At 37.1% G+C, this 23741-nt stretch overlaps 1 protein-coding gene and 1 long non-coding RNA gene across 16 annotated transcripts in view; one reads left to right on the top strand and one right to left on the bottom strand.

The window, feature by feature from the left end:
• RBMS3 (RNA binding motif single stranded interacting protein 3) overlaps positions 1 to 23741 on the bottom strand; it is a 1291910-nt gene that overhangs the window by 799010 nt on the left and 469159 nt on the right. The window lies entirely within an intron of this gene.
• LOC140614151 (uncharacterized) lies at positions 348 to 12368 on the top strand. The gene is made up of 3 exons (XR_012015047.1): positions 348 to 662; positions 7558 to 7658; positions 12105 to 12368. It is a non-coding gene; the product is annotated as an uncharacterized lncRNA (long non-coding RNA).

Here is a 23741-nt window from a genome sequence, read left to right as displayed (position 1 = left end):
TGCTACATTGCCCTCTACTCAATGGATACATCTTAGAAGCAGAAGTAAATCAGAAGGGTCCACCCCCAAACAAAATAGTTGAAATAAATGAGAATGAGAGATAAAAGAAAATTTATGGGAAAGGTCCCTGGAGAGTCATGTTTCTCTTTGAGGATTTCCTGTGTGGGAGAACAAGCTGCTGTCCATGATGCAACAGGGATGACACTGAACAGCCTGTTGAGGGGCCATTGTTTTCTAAGAATTCTTTTGGCCTCTCAGTGATCCATTTTTCTTCCTGATCTCCATGATTTCTACTGACATAATGAGGAAAGGAATCTGGCCCGAAGGTCATTCTCTCTGCAAGCACACTAATGGCCAGAGGAAGGCAAGTCAATGAAAGGCTGCTTCTAGAATATCTGCCTCAAGGTTGCAGATATTAACACTATTAACAGGAGGGAAGCTTGGAGCTTAAATGAGGAGCTTTAGCAGTAGTAAACTGCTTCAGAAATAAATTAGCTATTGTTTGGATGTTGGAATAAGACCAAGAGAGGAGTTTCAGCGATGCCTTCGTCACTGCGCATGTAGCAGATGGTGTCTCCATTAGCAAAGAGGGGATTTAGCAGAAAAGAAGCTCAAAGACAGAGAAGAACTGTTAGGTCTTGGAGCCGCTCTGAGACATCCAAGTAAGTGTCCGAGAAATGTCTGGAAATTCAGCACATTACTTCCAAAATTGCTGTGGTGAGTCGGAAAGATGGATGGGGATTATCTGTATCTCCATAGTCAGAAACTGCCAGCATTGCAAAATGGCTAGCACATTACACCTCAGTAACCCTTTCAGGCAGAAGCCTTGATTTGCTGAGTTGATTTTGAAGATTTTTCTTTTTTTCTTTGTCTCTGGGATGTCTAAGTAGATACAGCAGATTGGGTTTGGCAGTCATAAAAGGAAACATATGCGGCCCGATTAAAGAAGCTAATCTCACATTTCCTGTCACATCGGAAGTCTCAACTTTGTAGGATCAAATCCATAAATTAATATTATATATATATATATATATATATATATATATATATATATATATATTCTGTAAATCATGGTTAAAATTAGGCAAGGCATTCACATTGTTTAAGTTGCAACTCAAAGTCATCTTTTCTTTTTTAAAAGATTTTATTTATTCATGAGAGACACAGAGAGAGAGGCAGAGGACGTAGGCAGAGGGAGAAGCAGGCTCCCTGCAAGGAAGCCAGATACAGGACTCCATCTCAGGACCCTGGGATCATGACCTGAGCTGAAGGCAGATGGTCAACCACTGAGCCACTCAGGCATCCCTAAAAATCCTCTTTACATTAAGTGGTATATTTCTAGTCTAACTGAAACTATCACTATGTGAGTATTGCAGTGTGTGTGTGTGTGTGTGTGTGTGTGTGTGTGTGTGTGTATCCAGATATTTTTATTCCCTCTAGATGCTTCACACAGAAAAAGATACAATTTTTGTTAATACTTTTTAAATGTTGAAATTCTATACTTGTTTATTCCTTACCCGCCCCCCCATCTCTATTCCCACCAGCAACTGTAAACTCAGCCATTCCAATCCATCAACTAGTATTCAGGTTTAGTGTTCACATGTTTTTCTAAATGTGTTTCAAGTTCATATTATTTTTTTCAAAATCAGAATTTTAAGTTATGATTTTACACAAAGAAACAACACTTTGGAGTAATTACCACAGTTGTTATGATGGCTTTTAAGGTCCTACCTAGACCTGAACCTCCCCCGCTGATCTCTCCTCCCACTCTTCCCTGCTAATCACCCTGTGCCTTACTGGTCTCCCTGGTGTCTCCTAACACACACTCAGCATACGCTCCCTAGAGACTTGGCACTTGCCTTCATTCTGGAAAATACCTCTGCCCCTCCCTCCCCACAAATCTCATAGCTGTGTTTAAATGCCATTTGCCAGAGAGGCTACCTCATGAATGAGGATGAGTTAGGTGAATCCTAATAAAATGGCACCGTGTTCACCTCACTCCTGAACTATATATATCCCCTTATTCTGTGTGGTAAGCAGAATTCTAAGATGGTCTTCAAGATCCAAACTCTTAGTTTACCTGCCTTGCAAAATCCCCAGAACTTTGAGAATGGATTTTATTTCCCTGATCAGGCTATGTTCTATGGCACAGTCATTTTTACCAAAGGAAGATTATCTGGGTAGGCCTGATCTAATCACATAAGTCTTTTAAATCTGGGTCTACAGATCCTAGATAGAGGAAGTCAGAGCTTCATAGCAGCAGAGAGGGTCTCCTGTTGAATAGGCAACTGCCATGTTGTGAACAGGACCACTTGGCAGGAAATGGTAGGTGGCTTCTAGGAGCTGAGGACAGCTTAGATTAAAACAGGGATCTTAGTCCTATAGATGGAAGGAGCTGAATTCATTAAAAAATCCGAATGGGTTTGGAAGAAGACCCCACAGCTTAAATGTAATAGCACCCCTGGAAGACATCTTGATTTCAGCCATGTGAGATGCTGAGCAGAGAAGCCAGGTATGCCATGTTAGATTTCTGACCAACAGAAACTATGATATAAATTTGTCTTATTTCAAGATGCTAGGTTAGTGGTGATCTGCTGCATAGAAATAGAGAACAAATACTACCATTTTATCTTCTCCAATGCATTGATCTCTAACACATATTTTATATTTACTTTTTTTTTCTTTATCTATTCTCTGTCTTCCCTCACTAGAATAGAAGCCCCCATGAAGCCAGGGACTTTTATCAGTTTTGTTCACTATGGCATCACTACCTCCTAAAATAGTGTCCACAACATAATGGGCTCTTTCTGAATTTGTTGACTGAATGAAGTAAACTTTGTATTTGAAGAGGGTGGATGCTTGCTTCCAAAAAAAGGCAAAGCAGAACCTGCTGTTTGATGACACTCAGAAAAAGTGGAAGGGCCCTTTCCCAGGAGATTGGCTATTGTCTCATTGTACACTTCGGCATCCTCCCATCCCCTCACCTCCCACTGTCCTAGGAAATAAGCTGAAGTGAACCCTTCTTCCCAGTGAGGCTTGCCTATATTTCTAAAGCACGTACCAGGAAGTAAATGCAGCATCCACTGAAGGACTCATAGGAAATCTCAAGAACAAAAACAAACTCCCAACCAAAATGCAAATCAAAACTTGAGAGGATACTACTTCATACCCATTAGGATAATTCCTATAAAAAAAAAACAAACAAAAAGAGAAAATAACAAGTGTTGATGAGGATATAAAGAGACTGAAAGGCTTGTACATTGTTGGTAGGAGTGGAATATGGTACAGTACTGTGAAAAATAGTATGGTGGTGACTCAAAATATTAAAAATAGAATCACCATATGATCCAGCAATTCCACATTTGGGTACATACTCAAAATAATTGAAATCAGGGTCTTAAAGAAATATATGCACATCCATGTTCATAGCTGCATTATTCATAATAGCTAAAATGTAGAAGCAGCCCAAGCATCTACCAACAGATGAGCAAATAGGCAACACTTGGTTTATACATAAATGAAATATTAGGGCACCTGGGTGGCTCAGTGACTGAATGTCTGCCTTGGGCTCAGGTCATGATCCCAGGGTTCTGGGATTGAGTCCCGTATCAAGCTCCCCACAGGGAGCCTACTTCTGTCTCTGTCTATGTCTCTGCCTCTCTCTGTGTCTCTCATGCATAAATAAATATATTTTTTAAAAATAAATGAAATAATATTCAGCCTTAAAAAGTAAGAGAAGTCTGATACATGCAACATGTATGTACAATGATGACATGATGGCAAAAGAAATAAGCTAATCACAATAATGAATATACTTAATACCACTGAACTATACACTTAAAGATGGTTAAAATGGTAAATGTTACATGTTTTTTGCCACAATTATAAAGGAAAGAAAAAAAGCTCCATAAAGCACTAAATGTTTTTGAAAAACCAGCAGCTAGAATGATGGTTAAAAAAAAAAAAAAAAAAAGAACAACAACAACAACAACAACAAAAAACAGAAGAATATATACCCAGGGAACCAGTGCAGATAAGGATTTCAAGACTAAAACCAATGAAAGAAGAAGATATATTTCATATATATCAGGGAATAATCCACTCCAAAGATGAAACCTTAAAAACCTTAAGCATACAATATAACTAATTGATTTTTTAAAAGCAAAAAGAAGATGCAAGGAAAAGTAGTCAAAAGTACAGCTAGCACGAAAATTTAATTTGCCCCTCTCTCTTACAGATCAAACAGGTAAAAAACAAATTTCAATGCTCTAGAGGATTTAAATATAATAAGAAACTAGACTAACAAACATATATATACACATATCTATAATACTTTGTGCTCCCAAACTAGAATATACATTTTCTCATAAGTCATAAAATTGACTAAAATGGACTATGTCTTAACACAACAAAAAGAAGAGACCTTATAAATCATTCCCAGGGACCACAAGGCAAAGAAAGTGGAAAACACAAAAAGATCTTATCCTTCTCCTCCAAAAATCAAGGAAATGAAATTTTTTTTTAAAAAGAAAGAATTAATGAAATAAAAACTGTGGATCACATACCCGATAAAAGGTAGAATGTAATGAAATTGAAAATCGGTAAAATTAAGAAGGAAAAACAAATTTTTGAAATCAACATCTTTCAAAAAGAGAAGGCAGGAAGAAATCAACTTGATAAAAACAAAACAAAACAAAACAAAAAGATCCAAAGCATATAGAAGTTAACTTTAGGCAGGAAAAAGGGACAAATAACTATAGATACAGAGGATTATTTGAATAGGAAATAAAAGGAAGGTAAGAAAAGGAAGAAAAAAAAAAAAAAGAAAAGCAAGAAAAGAAAAAAAAAAAAAGAACATGTTTCACTTTAAGCCAATATATTAAACAGACAATATCTTTGAGAAATATATAATTATGTATACTATTACTGATTCACAAAGGAAAATGAAAGGAAGATAATCTTTACCTTTAACTGTGTCACTAGATCCAAAGAGACTTAAGTGTGAGTTCTGTCAAACTTTTAGTAAATGTATCATTGATCTCACACACATATAATTATATTATAGGTATATATAATCCTACAAAAGATAGAAGAAAAAAGAAAACTACCCAGAACATTATACAGGTTGGTTGGATAGGTAGCCGAAATTTAACTCACTTACAAACATAAGTTCAAAATTATTAAATTAAATATTATTAACAAATCAATCCTGCTATGTTCTTTACTCATAGAGAAACCGGAGTACAAATTGGTCATATGACTTCCCTAGGGTCACACAGATGGTAAGTAGCAGTAGATAGATTGTGAGAGGTAGATCAGTTATTCTGAAACCCCTATTTAGATAGAACATAAAGAACATAGCAGGACAATTTATCTTTTTTGTGAAGAATATTAAAATAGGATTATATTTGACCACTGAAACATACACATACATATCCAAAACATGATGGATTAAAGAACTAAATTTTGCATGTGAACACCTAAACTTAAAAAAAAAAAAAAGTTGAAGAATTAGCCTCTCTCCTTCCAAGGTAAGAACAATCCTTGGTGTGGCCTGTTAGCACTCAGCCTCCACGACTCTAAAAATTCTTTTTGAGTTCTGGTCCAAAATAGTGATAAAGAAGCCTCCTGAATTTACTTCCTGCCATGGAAACACCAAATCTGCAGCTACCCACAGAGCAATTCTCTCTGAGAGAAACTAGTGAGTGACTCCTACACATTGGACTAAGGTCAAAATACCTACAATTAGAGTCTCAGCCCATCCTCAACTACTGGGAGCTACTAAGAACAAAGAAGGGGACTTGAACAATCACTTAGTCTAGTTTGGTATGTGAAACAGATATTGCCATATGCCACTGGGAAGAGTATAAAATGTTACATCCATTTCAGAGCGCAGTTTGGCAGTTTAAATTAAAATTAAAATATTTTATATTCTATGGCATTAATTCGTTTTCACTATATTTCCACAAGAGAAACAAATCCACAAATGAACAGGAAGCATGTACAATAATTCTGACTGTAGAACTATTTTTAATGGCAAAGATTAGATATCATCTAAATGTTAATGAACATGGAAAATTAAATAATAACATTCTACAGCAGACTGTGTTAGCTGCCCATCCATCAGCCAACCCTTTCTTTTTCCTTATAACCAGAAGAGTTTTATTTGCAGTGATATGTGAAGTCTGAATGACAGATCATTACAAATCTAAGCTGTGATAACCATCCAGCTCCCCTGTGCTGGATCCTCATGTTCCCATCCTCTCTTGCAGCTGGTCTGAAGTGACCCAGCACTAGTGAGTAAAGTGCTGATCCGAAGTGACCCAGCACTAGTAAGTAAGATGTAGTGGGACATATGCTGAGGTTACAGGGCTTCCCGATAAAAGGAAAGCTATTTTCCCCTAGTCCTTTACTCTTACTCTTTTAATTGCAATATGAACAGATGCGTAGACAGAGGTAGGCAAAAAGCATAAGGAAAAAGTCTATGTGTGGGGATGGTCAAGAAAGATAAAAGGAACGTGGGTCCCTGGATAGTATTCCTGAACTATCAATCCATTCCTAGAAATACCTACCTTCAGTTTTCTTATAAGTGAAGAAACAGATGTCTAAGATTGTCAAAGCTGCAGATAGAGGAGGTCTGGTCATTCTCAGTCAGGGGTCTCCATTAAACTTATTATGGAATACTATGCAATACTTTCAAAAGGGGATCATATAAATCTGTATTTATTTATATACGAATTGTTAATAGCACGCTATAAATGTATTATATATATATAATACATATAATTATATATATTATATATATATACACACACATACATCTAATTGTACATGTTATGAAAAAACTTACAAGTATATGTATACCTACATATCTGTATCTACGTAAATGCTTAGAAGAAATCTTTTTTTTTAAATTTACTTAAAGATTTTATTTATTTATTCATGAGAGACACAGAGAGACAGACAGGGACACAGACAGAGGGAGAAGCAGGGTCCCTGAGGAGAGCCTGATGGGGGACTTGATCCCAGGAGTCCGGGATAACAACCTGAGCCAAAGGCAGATGCTCAACCACTGAGCAACCCAGACATTCCTTAGAAAAAGATCTTGAAAGCATACACACCAAAGTGATAACTTCTACTAGTGGTATCTGGGGAGGTGGACCAAGCTGGAGATGAAGGTACATGTGAGGATCTAGTTGCTGTAATTCTTGTACAACTAAAAGTAAATAAAGAGGAAAATGAAATAAAGTACTTTAAAATAAAAATAGTAAAGAGGTTAAATAGGCATTTTATTGATTTCAAACTCCTATCAAAGTGCAGCAAATGGTCATAAACTTGAAATGTCATGGATGCAAAGTGTTTCTAGTATCTATTCACATTTAAAGCCTATGGGAAGTGTTGGATATATATGGTATATTCATATATCTTCAAATGTCCTATAAATAATAGATTTATTTGTGGTAAACAAACAAAGATATTGAAATGCATATCCTAACCATTTAGAGATATATGTGAAACAGATGCTTCCACAACACTAAAGGATTTCTTTCTCTACAGATGTTGCCGTGGAAGATCTTCTGTTGTCCTCTTGTGTGGCAAGTACATTGTGAAAGAGAATTACAGCTTTGCTTTAATCCATAAAAACTCTCCCACAAATGGTAATCCACAATATTTTCCAGAATCTACCACCATAGGATAGCAGATGGTGATGGTACAAATTGCAGAAAATTGTTAAGACATCATATGTTGAATACATTACAACATTTATTTATAAGATATATAATGGAGCTAGACAGACATTAGTAGATAGATAAGAGAAAAATACACGCTCAAAATGAGGTTGAAATGAGATAGAAAGCCAACCAGCATGATACATCAGCAAAACCAGGCCATGGCTTTGTGAAAATACAGGAAACTTTAATTTATAAAGAATGTAGGAAGGTTCTTTCTCAAAATTTGTACCTCAGTGTGGAAGGCTGGATATTAATGTAACATTCACCGTTTATTTCTTGTGTGCCAGAGACTGTACTGAGCACTTGGAATTAAAAAAATGAAAAGGTCCACCCTTCTCTCTTATAGAATTACCATCTAGTTGTTGCACCTAATAACACCAGGGTGTGATGAACAGAATTTAAACAAATAAGCAAGGTAGACAAAGTGGCCTAGGTTGGGAACAACTGACTCTGTTGGGGAAAGGAGGGGACAAAGTAAGAAATGCTATAGGCTTAGGTGAATGCGTGGGGAGCAATCAGGGGTATGTAGAAAACAGAGAAACCAGGCTTTCCAAATTCACAAAGAAAAGGGAGCCATAAGGATCTGAGGCTATAAGTGGCTGGAGCCAAACTTGAAGAGCTGGTAATGCTAATGAAAAGTGCCCAGCCTGTGTCCTCAGACACAGGGAAGCAACTTGTGTGGCACAGTTGGCTGTACATTTTGGAAAATATTCTTTGGCTTGGGTGGAGTAGAAAGATGGAAGAGGGGCAAGCTGGGAGAGCCCAGTCAAGAAGCTGCTGTAATAGTCAAAGAAGCAATAGATTAAGGCCTTAGTTCATACACCCATTAGGTATCAAAAATATGTGGTGAATACAATAGTCAGAAGGATATGTCTAGCATATGCATTTCAAAATAAGGAAAGGAGAGAAGAGAGATCAGGAAGGAGAAAAGAGGCAGAAAAAGGAGAAAAGAGCCCAGCTGTAGTATAGCAATGCCAATGTCAACAAAGGGTTGAATTTAGGATTGCCAAAAATCCCATTTTTTTTTCCTCAGTACACACCATCTTTTTGTCCTGGTTTCCATATGTTCTTTTCAGAATTCTTTTCCTTAATGACTCTCCTGGAAACATCTCCTCTCTCCTTGCTTAGCAGCCTGGTTTCTAAATGCATGGCCCTCTTCAGATTCTCAGTGACCCATTTCTTCTAAAAACAAAATTAGTCATTCTTGATTATATGATGCACTTTATTTTTCCCAAATATTTTATGTGTTCCTGTTGCCTTCCTAATTAATGACATGCTTCCTAGAAGTCAGGGAGCTCTAATAATTTGTAGGAATTTCAGTACCAAGCAAAGCGTTGACCCCAAAGAAGCATCTTTGGGCAAATTTAAGAGCCATAAGGGACCTAAAATCATCTTATAAAAAATCTCTTGGGCCATAAATGAGGAAACACTCAGAAAGATTAAGAGTTACTTACTAGACAAAGGACTAGAATTAAAAACCTTGGGAGTTGATTTGATTAAGCAGGTTTTGAGAGCCTATTACCTACTAGGGCATTTTTCTAGTATTTCTATATCAAAGGACAAAAGGAAATCATCTGGATTTTCAAGCCAGATCATTCTCCTAATAAGCTGCTCATTTGGTTGGAAAGGTAAGCAGGTAAACAGTTAAAATCTGTAGCAGAGACTCCTAGTCCATTGAGCAAGCCTGACCCCCTGGGTTATGCTGAGATCCACAGAGAAGATTGCTAATGGAAGATGTAAGAGATATTGTACCTGAAAACTCCATCTCTTTCCTAAAGACTGAGAGAAGACATGCTAGATGTACCCAATAAAGGAATGGATTCTGAACATCTTATAAAAGTGGTCACGCCCCAGCTCATGGAAAGTTCCAAACTAAAGAAAACAAAGAGGGCACTGTGAATCCTAAAACACTCAAAGGATATATACTCTCTCTCTCTCTCTTGAAAGCAACAGTTAAACTAATTGCAAAGAACTTCGAGTCTTGCACTCAAATTAAATATTCATAGAACTCCATTTATGTGCTGCATTTAGAAGTTAAGAGACTTTAAAAACCCTTCTGCATTCCCAGTAGTCAGCTAATCCATTAGAAATGTGATACCCACTCTAACCCAGAGTAACAGAGTGCCAGCCCAGGCGGCCAGCTGAGCTTGGACGCTTTCTCAAGAGCTGCAGGCAGGGGCTTGAGGATGCTAAGTCATTCTGGCAGTAAATCTCTGGCCCTTCTCACCAGTGAGGTTTATCACCAGGCAGTTAAGTAAAAGAGAGGGCTATGCTAAGGGGAATAATGTGAAGGGAGGAGGGAAGTGTTTCATGGTGACAAAGACATTATTTTCTTATTGGGTAATGACAACTGATTCATATGTGGCCTGGGGGAATAAAAAAGATCTAGTGCTCAAGGAATTTAAATATTTCTTTAAGCTGAACTTGCTTATAAATGTGTTTACACTAAGATGGCTGGCTGCTGTAGAGACAGGTGGCTTCTTTCCCATATTATCCACTATGCATTTTGTTGGACTAGGCATTAGTAAAGTGCCGGGCTGTGGGCCACATTTAGCCTGCCATCTGTTTTTGTAAATAAAGGTTTATTGGAACACGTCATGTCTGTTTACAGATTATTGAGTATATTAGGGAGTAGCTGCAGCAGAGATGGTATGGCCCACACAGCCAAAAAGAGTCCCCATTTGACCCTTTATAGACAAAATTGTTGATCCTTGCTTTAGAAAGATAACATTGTTAAAAACAAAGTTAATTTTTTTACTTGAATTAAGCTACATGTGGCTTCACTCTACTTGAATATATTAATTAAACACACACACACATACATATATAGCGTTAAGGAGCTGAAGTGGATAATTTGAAATGGAAGAAAATTCGGGACTCAGTGAAGTGAAATTTTTTAGTCTACTTCATCTGAAAAGGCACAAATGGAAGTAAGTTTTTAAGCATTACAATGCAACCATTACTGAGTAATAGTGTTTTTGATCCCGTCTCCTTGAATTTCCTGCCATTTGTTAGGTTTTCTGAACCTACTGGTAGAAATCACATTTTACTCTCATGATCCTTCCCACCCACAGGGGGTGGGGAAGAACAATTCTTGGTGACAAAAGAAATTGCTTGGGTGAAATCTGTTATAGACCAGATGGGCTGGAAAGCTTGATGGAAACAATCCTTCATAACCTCTCTCTATCCTCTGAATGCTTTCTTATTTACTCAGAGTAAGCCTTCCATGGCACATAAGAAATGCATATGTTGCCTCATTTATTATTTACCTGACATGTTGTTAGCAACTAAAGTTGGAAACCAGCTCAGAATATGATTTCTAAAGAAAAGATCAGGCAAGGGGACCAGCATGGTGACTAGGTACACAATTTTTCCTGGAGTTTTTCCAACTCCTATCTCTTTGGAGATAAGATCAGGTAGAAATAAATAAATAAATAGGAACACTGAGGTTCTCTGTATATATGGCTATTTTCTTGCATGCCAGAATGAAAGATGACTGGGCAAGCCAAACACATTCTTTCCTGGCACCAAAAAGAAAAAAAAAAAACTGTTCAAGGGAATAAAATGGCATTTGTTCCTTTGCACTTCTGGAAGACTAACTTTTTAGATAATCTGACAAGAGCCACCTTGGTCACCTCTTGGGCAGTAGGGATGTGACTTTTTATAAACAGTAATCTTATTTAATCTGACCCCACTTTCTTAAATCACAAACAGATATCATGCATTCCATTGATCTTAGGATCGTGCATCACATTTTAAGGCTGGTTCAATTTGCCCTTTGCTTGGTTCCTAACATATGTGAGGACACAATGGTTCCAAAAATGAATAAGACATCTACCCTACCCTTAATAAGTTAATAGTTTAGTAGAGGAAAAGACATTTCAATATGCTAAATATATTCAACAGATCATTTCAATATATTGAACATAATTTTCTTAGATCATTTCAGAATGATATATTAAGATCTAAGGAAAGGTTTATAAATTGTAATTCTGTCTTTAATAATTTCCTCCCTCACTAGGAAGCAAGTGCACAAAATACATGACTTAAAGGTATGCATCAAAATAATGCTTTTGTGCTATTCTTTGTTCTCTCCCTGAACAAGACCAAAAGCTCTAATGCAAAGAGGAATAAATATTCACTGGTGCCTCCTAAACGCAACTCTCAAAAAAAAAAAAAAAAAAGACAACCCTTCATTGACTTCTTATACCTAAAGGACAGGGATTATGAGTTGAGCATCCTTATAGTTCCCATAGCATTTTACATGGCATTAAGTCAACAAAAAGAGATGCCCAAGGTCTCAGAATGGACGAAGGATAAAATATGGGTGTGCTTCTCAAAACCTGTGACTTTTCACCGTATCATCCTCAGGGCCAGTCCTGATGATTTAGGACTGCAAATTCCAAGTGATGAGTGCTGTACTCCCTCACATCGGATCACTCCTACCCAGAGAACCAGCTAAGCTTGGTTCTGTCCAGCTTTCTCTGCAAGAGAAGAAACTTTCCACGCTGCTGCCATCCAAGCCTGCAAAGAAGCAAGAGCTTCTCACCACCCACCATTCCAATGTCTGGCATCATCGGGGGCAGTAGACCCTGGTTTCTTGTGACTTTACTCATTAAAGCTTCATGTTCTCTCTTTTGTTTTGTTTTGTTTTGTTTTACTAGATTGCACTGTAAGACATATTTGAAGTTGCAAATACTTTCAGTAATTCTTTAAAGGACGTTTTTTTCTCTCCCTTCCCTTCTTTCTCTTCTTCCCTATCTTGTGTGTGCACAAGCACATGTTTGTGTGAAAAAGCAATCAATGCCTGCCCAGTACAGTTATTTGTGAATAGTTCCATTCTCTTAGTGTGTTGACCTGAATAATCAGAGGTAAAGTTGCAAGGTAGAAGTAACAGGAGAGGAAAAGAGTAAAATGTCCAAATAGGAACAAAACCAATTTCTATACTACATATGTTGTTATTAATATAACAGGAATTTGAGAAACTTTTTAAAATCACATTGAAGGAGCGCCTTGCAAGCAATTTGGGCATAAATGCATGATCCCTCCAAGTTCAGAGATTCACAACATTAACTTTATAACTTGTTCCTGCTAGTCCACATTTTTAATTTTTTTTTCAAATTATCTGAATCCCTTTCAGTAAAAATAAAGATGTGGACCCAAGAATCTGGGGTGAAAAGTTCAGTGTTAAAAATATCTTATTTGTCACTGCTCTCTGTGTGCCTGGAGACCAGTTTTCTTTAGTCTGACCAAGAATTCGCTTTATGAAAAAAGTGAATCTTAAATGTTTCCACATAAATATTCACTTAGAAAAATCACATATTGAAACAAAGAATTTAGACACTTCTTAAAAATGCTTTTCATATTTCATCCCATTGGTCTTATCTATCTAAAATTCTAGAAGACATTTTCCTATTATTGAATTACTATATTAGAAGTGATGGAATCTAAATTGTTCTTATTTCAAGATCTACCCCAGGAATAGCAGAAACTGAGGACTTATCCATAAGTTGGATTTTATAAGAATGAAAAAGATGTCTACGAAATATGAATTTATTTTTAGAAGAATGTAGTGATAACATGAGCAGAGAGCTCATAACTAAAAAGTCATCTTTGGAGTTCATTTCCAGATGAATCAATCAGGTGCTCTGAGAGGATCTTTAGGGCCCAGCTTATAAAGCCTATAGAATTAAAAGAGCAGCCAGGTAACACCCTGACAGAGGAGCCCACAGCAGAGCTGCCAGCCAGTAGTTTAAAACTGGAGATGGTTCTGCCTCCAAGAGGACATTCGACAATGCCTAAAGACATTTGCGGCTGTCACTACTGGATGGGGGACATGCTCCTGGTATTTAGTAGACTGAAGTCAGGTATGCTGCTCAACACCCTACTATGCCCAGGACAGCCCTCCACAACAAAAGACTGTCCATCCTGAAATGTCAACAGTGCTGAGGCTGAGAAACCCGATGCTAGTCCCATGATCCATAATCTTTTGAGAGTTGCCATATCCTATAATTTCAAAATACACTTCGTGCCGTGTGGCATGCTTTCATCCCATAAATGGAAGCAAACAAAAATTAATTTTCTTTTTACTATTTCTGCAACACCCTTTAATATAACTGGAGTTCCCACTGGGTGTTGCATAACTGAGACCGTGGATTAATGATCCTGACTCAGAGCTGACCCAGTTAAATGGAGACATTTTGGGACTTCTCAAAAAAATGTGGAGGGAAAGTATTTTATTTCTCACTGCACTGCCAGTTCCTCAAAAGCCTTCAAAAAAAAGTTCAAGTTTAGAATATACAAGATCATTTTCACTTAAAATCATAAATAATACAGTCTTTCATCTTGAAGGAGAGAAAGACTATTTTATAAAGATAAAAAATTCTTTAACTTTGATCTTATCTCCTCAGGAATTTTCTGCATCTGAAAATCAGGAGGTTAAATAACATATTAGGTCAACAAAGTATAGTTCTTTTTACACCTTATAAAGTGTAGCATAGAGGACAGCAAATGACCAGCAAATATATTTCCAATGTCATCTATCTCCTGCAGGACTGCTGGAGCCCTTAATATGTTAATGGGCCCTATGAATCTCCAGTGGTACACTATTTTCCATAGGGTTTCCTAAACTACTTCTACCATAAAATCCTTTATTTGGTTACATTTTATGTATTTCCAAAGAGCATATTTTAAAAGTGCTGGAATTTTAAAACTGGCTTCTTCCCAATGAAATCTCCCTCAATGTGGAATAAAAGCAGTGGGTTTAACTAACTTATCTGATGAATAGCTACCTTATCTCTCATTTAACCGGACCAAGTCAAGCCCTTGGAAATGCAGTTCATTAGGTTGTTCTAATAGATACGGATTTGATCTTTCTTTCACTCCTTAAGAGCCAACTGGTCACATTCTATAGAATGCAAAACACCTAGGCATCACTGAACTGATGGATTTTCTATTTTCTCTCTTGTCTAAGGAAATATTTCCAAAGTATTGCTTAATATATACTTAAGAAGGTGAAACCAGAGAAGGCACAAAGATACATACATGTCATCATGGCTTTCAAAACAGCATTTTTCTTCCAAAGTAAAAAAAAAAAAAAAAAAAAAAAAAAAACAGGGAAGTTCATATAAATATCTATACACATAGTGAAGTATACATTCAGGCACGATGATACAGATTTGCAGTGTTCAAAAAAGATTAATTCATAAAAAGGGATTTTTACTGACTAGGATAGATTTTATATCCCATATTAGACTGAATAAATCATGAGTATTTTTTTCTAAATGGGCTGCCCTTCACTTATATGATAGTAACTCTTATCCATGAACAAGGATATATGCCATGAGGCAGGTTTTCAGTTATAGGGAAGGCTTTATTTTGATTCACCCACATTCTCATCCCTACATCTTATCAAGAGTAAGCATTTGCAAGGCTGCTGTTTACATTTTGATATTAGGTCTATTGCGTTGAAGCAATTGGCCCATGGTAAATTTGAACCAATAACTTCATTTTATTTAACATAAGATTTTTATTGGTTGAGTGAGTCAGCCATATACATGAATATAACCTCACTACACACACACACACACACACACACACACACACACATTTCTATACATATAAATAGATTTTTTAATAGCATGGGTATATTTGTATTCTAATATGGCCACAAGTTCAAAACTTGCCCACAAATCTGAGACAGTATCAAAGGAAAAAGAGGGGTACAATAGATTTATATTCAAGTCAATATATTTTTTTCTTTCTTCAAAATATAAAAGTACTGAGATGGGGGCAAATAGATGATTCCTTCTTTCAAAGAGCTTATTGTATTTCTTTTTCCACTTTACTAATTATAAAATTGTCTCTGTTTTAGGCAGTTTCTTTCTTTCTTACCTTCTCCCCACCTTGCTTCCCATTCATTCATTCATTCATTCACTTCTCAATATTGTTTGAACACCTTTCAGGTACTGTACCCGGAGGAATGTACTGTAGTGATATTAACCTCAGGCCAGAAAAAAAAATTAGAAAACAGTGGAAATTAATCTGATTCAGAAAAGATTACAGCAGCCAGTATAAGTGAGAGGACCCAAACAGCTACTCTAGGACAAAGAGATATGTTGAAGTTTACTAAATGTTTTCAGTATTCCACTAAAACTTCTTAAAATGTAACTCCTATAACTCAGCAAACTACGTACATCTTGAGAACCAAATCTAGGCTGCTTTTTTTTTTTTTTTTTGCACTGACAAGCTAAAAAAAGGTTTTGTAAAAAAAAATGTTTACAAAACATTTTTTTTAATGTTGGGAAAAAATTAAAAGAATGATAATATTTTGTGATATGAAAATGATATGAATTCAAATACCACCATCACTGATACTAAAGTTTTATTGGAATGCCACTATGTCCATTCACTTACATACTGTCTATGGCTACTTTCATGCTCTAACAGCAGAGTTGAGTAGTGGTTAGCAGAGACCTGATGGCCCACAAAGACTAAAATTTTTACTATCGGGCCCTTTAAAGAAAAGATTTATCAACCTCAGGTATAACTGACCTGAGAAAAGCATTATGTGTTAACACTGTAACTTCAAATTCTGTACTGTTAAAAACAACCAATAAGAGTTTTCCATTTATCTACCACCATATAAAATAGGTCAGAAAAAGAGATGCTGTATCTAAGTCTCCATGCAAGTATATGTGAAGAAGGAATAAAGGCAGCATAGTCATCTATGATTTTGTAGTATGACTCCAGGGTATAAGAATAAAAATATATCCAAGAATCATTAGATAATCCATCTATCCACTCAGGTCAACATTTCTTTGATCCTACTAAAATACTAAGTGTGGGATACATGACCAAGTTTGGATAGAACAAAGAGAGAAATAAAAGTAATGTAGACAGCTAGAAACAAAATGGAAAAAGACAAAAGAAATCAGGGTAATTCAGTGACAAGAAAAGAAAGCCAAGGACTTTCTACTTCATTTACTACTGGACTTTCAACTATAGTTGAAGGCATTAAGCTTATGTATTAGGTAGACTTTTCTGATGAAGTGTATTGTTCACCATGGATTCCAGTTACCTAGAAAGACAATTGGTTCTTCAAGTCTGCAGGTCCTGGAAAAAACAAAAAAGACATTTATCCTTTAGAAAAAAAAATTGACTTGGAGCACCTGGCTGGTTCAGTTGGAGGAGTAAGAAACTCTTGATCTTGAGGCTATGAATTTGAGCCCCACAATGGGTATAGAGATTACTTAGATGAATAAATAAAAACTTGTAAAAAATTCACTTAAGTAAATAAGCTATATTAAGTGACCTCTTGAATGCTTGGACTTCTGATTATTCTAAGACTATGTCTGCAAATCTAAAAACATTAATAATTTGCATTAGCAGTTGGGAGAAGGCAGAGTGATAAGCACACACATGAAGATAACTGTGTGGGACAGTCATTTCTACAAAATGGGGGTGGGATGGGGTAAAAGCTTCCCTAAGTAACTTTGCTGCATGAGCTCTAAACAACTTAGATCAAGATTCTTCTTGCCAGAAGCAGTGCCTTCCAAGCAGTACTGATATTTTTGGCCTTGATTTATACCGATCAACAAGCATATGTCTGTAGGGATTAAATTAATTAGAGGAGATTTGCTGGATAATGTTCAAAGACAATAAAATTCCTCAAGGTTTATAGGCCATACAAGTTGGAGCACAAAATGGTACACCTTGGGCGAGGATTAAGATAAACTAATTTTGCACCCAAAGAATTGTCATTTTCTATCCTCACGCAAAAGGGAGACTTTGCTTCAACACGTTTCTAATTGGAGAAATAGGTTAATGCCTATAGAGCTATATGTGTTGGGAAATAAATCCTGAAAGAATAAACTGAGGAAAATGGATTACATGAAGAAGCATGATATGTAAAAGGCAAGTAGCCTCTTTAAAAAACAGTTTCCAAATGTCCAAAGGAAAGGAAGAGAAGATTAAGCTTGTTATTTATCATTTTTTACATTCTAAAAATAGGAGAATGGTTTCACTTAATTATGCCATAGGATAAATTTCCAGATGAAGAGGGCTATTAAGTCTTGAGTAAATTATTTCAAAAGCTGTAGACTCTTTGAAAATAGGGTTATCTATAACTAGATGGCTACATGGGAATTGAGCCCTTACATATCAGGCAAGAGACAGAGAGACTAAGATTTCTTCTAATCCCAGACAAACTTCTAGCAGATGAAACCGATGGCTACCTGTGCTTTACTACTTACAGGCTAGTCAAGTCCAATCGACATGAAGACTCTTCAAGCTCCTGTTCCTCTCCCATTAGAATCAATCAGGGAAGGGTCTCCGAATTTGAATTTCTACCAAGTTCTTGGGTGATGCTCCTTCTGCTGGTCCAGGGACCACACTAAAAGAATCACTGGTCTATAGCCATCTCTGTTGCCTTTTCACACAACATAGAGGGAAGGCACCAAAGACTCAATTCACTAACTTAACTACTTAGTCTGCCATCTCTAAACATGAACATTTTTACATTATGCTTAATCAGCACCTTCTATAAGACATATCTAATTAGCTAGAGCCCCCAATTTGTCCAAATTCTGAGAAACAAAATTACAGGGAGAAAAATATTTATTTGGCCAAGGACTAAAAGCTAAGATTCTATGTAGGTCCCCCAACTCTTGGTGCCACAAATTCAATGAAAAAACAAACAAATAAAGCTATTTCAGATTGCAGCTGCATTTCCGAGGCTTCCACAGGCAATGCAAAGAAAGGCAGAGATATAATGACACAATTTAGGAAGCTTGATTCTGAGATTATAATTTTGAGAATGTGAAATGCAACAAGCTCATCAAGACCCTGAACGTACCAAAACATTATGCCAACATGTAGCTATTTCAAATACTATTTTCCCTAGAGTTCAGATATACCCAGTGAGAAATATCCCTAATTTTATTTTATGTTAATAATTATTTACAACATTGTTAAACCTGTACAAAGTATCATCTCTAAGAATGATTCCTTTATCCAGTCAATATCTGAGGACTAGTTAAGAAGCATAGTCTTATACCAAAGATACATCTTAAAAGCAGTTTTAGTTAATTGTGTATACATCAGCTGAATCATTTTACATATAGTAAGGGTCTTATGCAAAGGAAACATATAATAAGCCATTTAATTAAGCTAAATAATTTTAAGCTAAATAATTTAAGCCTTTATTTAACCTTGGTAACTTTAGGTTTGATGTAGCAAACAGCATACAAGAAATTGAGACACAATAATTTTATGCTCTTTGGTGAAATCAACCTTTACTTTCATGAAATTTGATCCCTTCTTGTTTATATCATTTATGTGGAGTGGGGTAAGAAAAGACCCATAAAGGGAAGGGGGTAGGAAAGAGATGGGAAATGAAGGGAGGGAGGAAGGGAAAGAAAGACTCATTTTTCTCTTTAAATAGGAGGTGATTTTAAACTCTATGCTCTGAGATTGCTTTGTGAACATTAGCATAAATAACTAGACAACCTGAGAAATTCAGAAAAAGCAGCTAAGGCTGGGAAACATGCACAATATCTATAGTGCTCCACATGCACAACCAACTAGTTCTCATTCCACGAATTTTTGCCAGCTACAGGGGAGAGGGAAATTTTAAAACTTAAATGAATTATGTTATATTGATATTTTCAAAGTATTTGACTTCAAGTTCTTGTAGACGTATGAATATTAATACGTTGTGACCAAAATGCTGAGCCCATTTGTAAAACATATTTAAATGGTTATATACTTTCCAAGGGTATTAAGAATTACCAAGAACTGTTAAAGAGCATAACTTGGTCTGAGTTTCCCTAAATTCTGTAATTGTACAGCACATCAATTTCAAAAGCTTGGATACCCACAGAAGTGCAATAACTCTGTTAACTAGAGAGTAGACATCTCACATAAAGTGAAAACAGACTGGCAGATAGTAACACATGTCCCGGTTGTGAAATGCAGTTGAGTTTAGAGCTCCATCTGTTCCTAGACTTGAAAAGTCTGGGGTTTTCTCAAAACCACCACAAAAGATTTGTGTGTTGTACCAACAGAATACAGACATTTTATAAGCACTAGGCCAAATAATCATTTATAAATAAATCCCTATCTTTATAACCCTCAAAACTGAAAACACTCAGTAAGAATGTGCCAACCTTGAACAAAATACCACTGACCCCTCATATATTGTCACTATTTCTCTTTCTAGATGTATCATTCATCTCATGAAAATAGAGTAATAAGCAAATAGCCAGTTTTCCCAGTCTGCAAAGATATTTTCAGGACTTTGCCCTTGAAAAAGGTAGCTTCCTCACCAAAATAATTTCAATCGTTTTCTCACAAGAAAACTTCATGGCAAACATCAGTGATCTAACATCAGGCAAGTTTTCCTCCTTGATAATAAATACGTTAGTTTGGAGCAGGCTCACAAAGAATCCAGACAGCTCTGATCTGGCCCTATTCCAGAAGCGAAGAGTCTAGTGTCAGAGGAAAACCATCAGATGTCTTTCAGATGTGTACTTCTATCTACCCCTACTGTCTGCAGCTTGAAACAGAAGTGGTGACCATTAAAGACCTGTCTTTTGGGCATTGGTGTAAAACATCTTTGCTAACCACAATGTACAGTCAACTGTGAACATCATGTATTTATTGAGGAAGGATCTTTTGAAAACGTATGGCATATGTCAGGTTAGATACCAGAAAATTAACAAGACTTACAGGCTACTTTTTGTCAGGACTCGTAGCCAAAATTAGAGCATTAGTGTACAGCTCCAGTTTCTTTTTGGAATTTATATGTATTCCCTAAGATATCTGAAGATGTAAGTCGGGTGCTGGACTAGCAGCTTCTTTTGTATAAGTTACATGTGTTAGGCCTCAGCCAAAGCCCCAGCATGGGGCATTTGGCCAGCTTCCCCTTATATGCAGTAAACTTACTTAAGGAAAAAATAATGGTGCTTCCACTAAAATACCTTAAATGCCACTCTGGAAGTAACAGGAATTAACTTAATGCTTAGAGGGAGTGTGCACATGACATATTCTAAAGCACAAAGAGAGAACAACATTTAGTAAGGGACCTTCGATGGTTTTGCTGGTGTAGATCCTGAAGACAGACTCAATGTCACAAAAAGTGGATGAGGCTGAGAAGGAGACACAGTCCCTTGGAAGCTAGAATTATAGAAATTGAGAATAATACAAATAGGAGGAAAGGCAACTCAAAAGCAAAGTTAGAAACAAGAGAAGGGACATAAGCATAACTGAGACTCCGTTACTTCTGGATATCTAGAAATCAAATGCAGAAATATTCGTCATAACACAGGTGATTGCAGGGCCAGGGTGGTAGGCATCCTGTAAGAAGAATCTGTTGGCAAAGAGTAAAGAAAAACGGAGTGGTGGGGCCTCTGGCCAACTCTAGAGAGACAGAGATTCTCATGCCATTTTTCCCAACATATTTGACATATACTCTAGCAGCTAAATTTACCTACCATTTTGTGTTCCATAATGGGCACTGGGGTAACTGAATGAAGTTAGGAAGACTAGTACACAGCAGCAGGCAGGGCTGAGTAGAGTTACCAACCTTCAGAATAAAGCCTTGGAACAGTTCACAGTAAATTAGGTCATTTATTTATCAGCTGAGAGTATGGCTGTGGAAAATGGGACATTCATTCATTCATTTTAAAGATTTATTTATTTGAGAGAGAGAGAGAGAGAGAGAGAGAGAGAGAATATGCCTGTGGGGGGGAGGGGGAGGGGTAGAGGGAGAGAAAGTCCCAAGTGGATCCCCTGCTGAGTGTGGAGTCCACGATGGGGCTCAGTGTCATGACCCTAAGATCATGACCTGAGCCAAAACCAAGAGTCAGACACTTTACTGACTGTGCCACCTAGGGTCCCCCAAAACAGGACATTTAAAACAAAACAGAAATATGCCTATTTGCTGTGGGACATTGCATGTAAGTTCATGGCGCTTCCCATCTTAACTATTGTGAAACAATTATACTGTCAATGTCTTGGTATTTTTTGTCAGAATGTGAGCAACTCCAAGTGATGCATTAGAATATAAGTTGAGAGAGAAAGAGAAAGCAAGCCAAGGAAATGTTTTTGTTTTTCAATGATCATGAGAAACGAAGGTTCAGATTTGCTTGTGTAGGCGAACAGACTGCCCATAGCCTTAATATCACATATGGAAATCCCAAGTTCTGGCATGCATGCATGATGGACTAGACTCTGGAAAAATCTCATGCCAGGGAGAACTGTGGATTGTCAGCCATTCATGCCGAGCTTGGAATGTTAGTGTCCCGTTAAAGTTTCCAAGGCTTTTCCCCTAAGAAACTTTACAGGCACCCTGGGCAAGCCTTGACCAGAGCCTCAGGATTCAGAAGACATTCAGAAAATGAAGGCTGCTAAAGAGGGAAGCTAGAAGTAAAAACATGGAGAAAGAAAATGGGGGAGGAAAGGGATTATATAAAGCTGTTTGGAAATAATATTGAACAGTCTCCTTAAAAACAGAGGACAGAGTGAGAGAAACAGACAAGAGAGGAATGTAGAAACTCTAAACACACAGCTGCAGCAGAAGAGCAAATGAGGAAGATCATGAACTGTGGAATGAGATGCCATGCAGTGGAGTCCTTGGTGTACACTTTCTAAAAGAAGTTCTCCACACCTTCTACTCCAAGAAGAAAAGTCCTTTAATTCATGGAGGAAGAATGGGAGGGAGAGACGAAGGGGAAGACCTACAGTAATTCACGGTTAGGGCCTCTGCTTCCCTCTCCTCACCCCACTCTGATGGTTTTGGGTTTCTTCCCAGCACCTAGTGCAGAGGAAATAAACAAAAATGCAGGAATCTTGTTTAAGCACTTTTCCAGAGTTCAAGCAATCCACAAGTCACTCAACATCTGCTCATGCCCCAAAGTCTAAAGTGAGACATAAATGGAAGAGCAAGAACACAAGAGAAGAAAGCCAAAACCAAAACTTCCTCCTTGCTTCTCTATTTCAAGTACCATTTGGTTTGCACATTCTTCATAACCTAAGGCCACACCAAGGGAATGAACTGATAATCCTAGCACAGGGCAGCACCTCTCCCAGCATCCAGATTCTCCTCGGCTTCACTCCCAGAATACACAGCAACAAGGTTCCCACACACACGTGGGACTAAGAGAAAGAGGAGAGAGATGATCTTACATGTTGCTCATCAGGGGTTACCCGTACTGCCTCAAGCAAGAGCTCCCGAGCTGGATCTGACATTGAAACTGGTTTCTGAAGATGTTTTCTGGTTGCTGTACAGTGGAGGAGTAGTGCTGCTCCTGTCCCCTCGCTCTGACTTCAAAGCCTGCCTATTTGTGACATTAGCAAGTGCTGAGATGAAAGCAGCGAGGAAATCAGTCTTCAGTCAGTGGACTGGGGCTGGCAGTTATATGTGTCGCTTTTATCCTGAATGAGGAGACTACAGAGAAAGATACAAATGATTTATTGTACACTGAGCCAGACAATCCTGACTTTGAAAGAACGGGGGGAAAAAAGCCCAACAAGTGTACGTTTCTCTCCTCTCAGAAGGTTCTATTTTGATGAAATGGAGAGATTCCACCAGATTCCTCACATGTTTGATATATATATCTCATTATATATATAAAATGTATAATAGGAGAACTTTTGGCTACAGTTTCTATTGCATAAAAAGATATAAAATTGTATTTCCCAATGCCAAAGAAGTGCTGTGTTGACCTTCAGCATGTTTTAGCTTATTAGTTCTCAAACCCTGTTAGATAGCATGAAATTTAATTTTTTGTCCCATCATGGGAACTGGGAAGAATTAAGATCCTAACCATGACCTCACATTCCATGAAAAATAAACTACTGAACCAAGTGTATGTATTAGCCAGCTCTATTTTAGTTGCAAATGACTGAAAATCCCAAATCTAACTGAAGTTGAAAAGAGAAATTATTGTCTCTTGTAAATGTAAAGTTCAAGAGGAGTTCTAATTTCAGGCATAGTTTGATCCAGGG

The sequence above is a fragment of the Canis lupus genome, chromosome 22 (assembly GCF_048164855.1).
Source record: "Canis lupus baileyi chromosome 22, mCanLup2.hap1, whole genome shotgun sequence".
NCBI classification, from domain to species: domain Eukaryota; kingdom Metazoa; phylum Chordata; class Mammalia; order Carnivora; family Canidae; genus Canis; species Canis lupus.
This window is presented reverse-complemented; position numbering and strand designations above follow the sequence as displayed.